The following is a 2,393-nucleotide window of genomic DNA, read 5'->3' as shown; positions in this document are numbered from 1 at the left end:
GTGGACCAGGCCTAGAGTTGGGTTCTGGAAACACAGCACAGACCCAGTCTTCGTGGACGGCACTATCTTTGAAAAAAAAAAAAAAAAGTACACAAACCAATAGTCTCCATGATTGCAGGCTGGGGACAATGCCAGGGGCACGGCAAGACAAGGATGCCAGGCTCCCCCAGTCTCCTCTGACACGAAGTGTCCACGTGATTCGGGTGATTTCTTTAATAGAAAATCAGCATCGAGCCCCGGAGAAGGTTAGGCACTTGGGTGCTGTGAAACCTGCCGCCCAATCCCGGGGCTGGCACTCTGACCCTGGGGGCCCCTGCAACCTGCCTGCCCCAGCCTGGGCCCCCTCACCTTTGCTCTGTGCCGGGAGACGGTCTGCTCCCCAGACTCTAGACCCCTCATAAAATCAAACTCCTCAAGGCATGGGAGGCCAACTTCCAAGGACAGAGGAGGCCAGGAGGCCCCAGGGAGCCAGGAAGGCAGGGCCTCCCAGCCATCAAGATGCGGCAGCCGCGGACTTTGTCTCCCTGGGCCTCTGGGTGGGGAAGCCAAAGTCAGCGTTTAGCAACTGGCTGGGCCCCGGGGCCCGGTTCACCATCTCTCCGTGGACCTCAGTTTCCTTATCTTATCCATCAGGGCCTTCCTGGTGCCTGCCCAGCTCCTGGCCAATGGTAGGCATGCAGCAAATGGATGAGAAGGGGGAGGCAACCCCCCCTCCCCCCGCAGATCTGGTCCCTGCCGCTCCCCCCACTTCCTCCTCCAGGTTCCAGGTCAGAGCTGCGGCGGGAGGGGGTGGTGCGGCTGAAGAAGCACACCGACTCTCCCTGCCCACAACTGCAGCCCCAACCCTGCCTGCTCCTGCCTGGGGTCCTTGTGAACATGTAAGCATTTATTAAGCACCCACTGTGTACTTTACAAGTACCACCTCTTCGAACACTTCTTGTTTTTGCAGCTTTATGAAGGCTTAGCTGACATGCAATGAATTGCCCGTGTTTAAAATCCTCAATTAGTGGAGTTTTGTCCTGTGTCGACCCCAGCGCAACCATTAGCACAATCAAAATGGTGAAAAACACCTGCGTCACCCCAGAAAGTTTCCTTGTGCCCCTGCCTGTCCCCACCCCTGTCCCTAGGCAACCAGAAACCTGCTTTTAGTCACTATGGATTTCCGTAGTTGGCATTTTCCAGAATTGTATTTTATTTTTTTTAACTTTAAGATTTTATTTTTATTTCTTTATTTACTCGCTAGAGAGAGACAGAGGGCACAAGCATGGGGAGTGGCGGGCAGAGGGAGAAGCAGGCCCTGCGCCAGGAGGAGGCTGACGGCAGCAACGAGCAGGCGCACAGAAGGGAAGAAAGTACAGTGATTTCTTCTCCTCCAGAGAAGGAGGCCAAGCACGCAAGACAGCTGGGCTCCCTCGCTGGTTTCAGGAACATTCATGGAGCACCCACTATTTGCCAGGTGCTGTTAGTGCCGGGGACGCCACAGAGAATGAGGTGGACAAGGTTCCCTGCACACATGGGGCTGCACAATGGGTGAGGGATCCTGCTTGTCCCCATCCACCTGGCACCTGGCGCATGGGCGTGTTGCTGCAGAGGCGGAGAGGACCCCCTGGTGACCGAGACTTGCCCTCCTGGAGCTCACAGTCTGCTGGTCACTGGGGCGGCCCACAACACATGGAGCTTCTGTTTGTGGGGGGAGCCCCATGGACCCCCTCCCCCGCCCTGGCTGTGTGTCCAGCAAGGTGCAGCTGGAAGCCCCAGAGAGGAGAGCTTCAGGGAACGAATCTCCCCCCACACCCACTCAATTAATAAATGGAGACTTTGACCCTCCCCTCACCTCATATCTCAAGATAGGCAAGAACAGCGTGTCAAGGTGCAGCTCGGAAGGAGTGTGATGGGGTCTGGGCAGTGCCAGGTGGGGAGAGGAGGCGGGGGCGGTCTCACCGGGTCAGGGCTGCGAGAGGTGCCATAGCAGGGAGCCGTGCCTAGTGGAGCCTCAGCTTCCCTGTCTGTAAAATGGGTTTGCTGCGCTGGGAACGCTTCAGGCTCTTTTATGCTTTTTCCATCATTCAAAACACCTTGACTGAGGACCTTCTCCGTGTTTGAGCCTTGTTCTAGGTCTCTTTCTGTATGAGGCCAGATGGTAAATAGTTTAGGGCTGTCGAAACCGCAGGACTGGTCGGGTGCAGGCTGAAAGCAGCCCGGCTCCGTATGTAAATGCAAGGGCTTGGCTACGTTCCAGTAAAATCAACCGGGCAGTAGGGTCGGTTTAAGGGGCTTAAAGCAGCGCTTGGTATAAAGTAGGCGCCTCATTAATGCTTGTTCCCTGTCTGGAATTCAGCAGGCACCGCACCAATGCCTGGTCCATGCATGGTGGACAGTAGGCACCCCGTAAT

Source organism: Mirounga leonina, unplaced genomic scaffold, assembly GCF_011800145.1.
Source record: "Mirounga leonina isolate KUSES-001 unplaced genomic scaffold, KU_Mleo_1.0 Mir_94, whole genome shotgun sequence".
Taxonomy (NCBI): domain Eukaryota; kingdom Metazoa; phylum Chordata; class Mammalia; order Carnivora; family Phocidae; genus Mirounga; species Mirounga leonina.
This window is presented reverse-complemented; position numbering follows the sequence as displayed.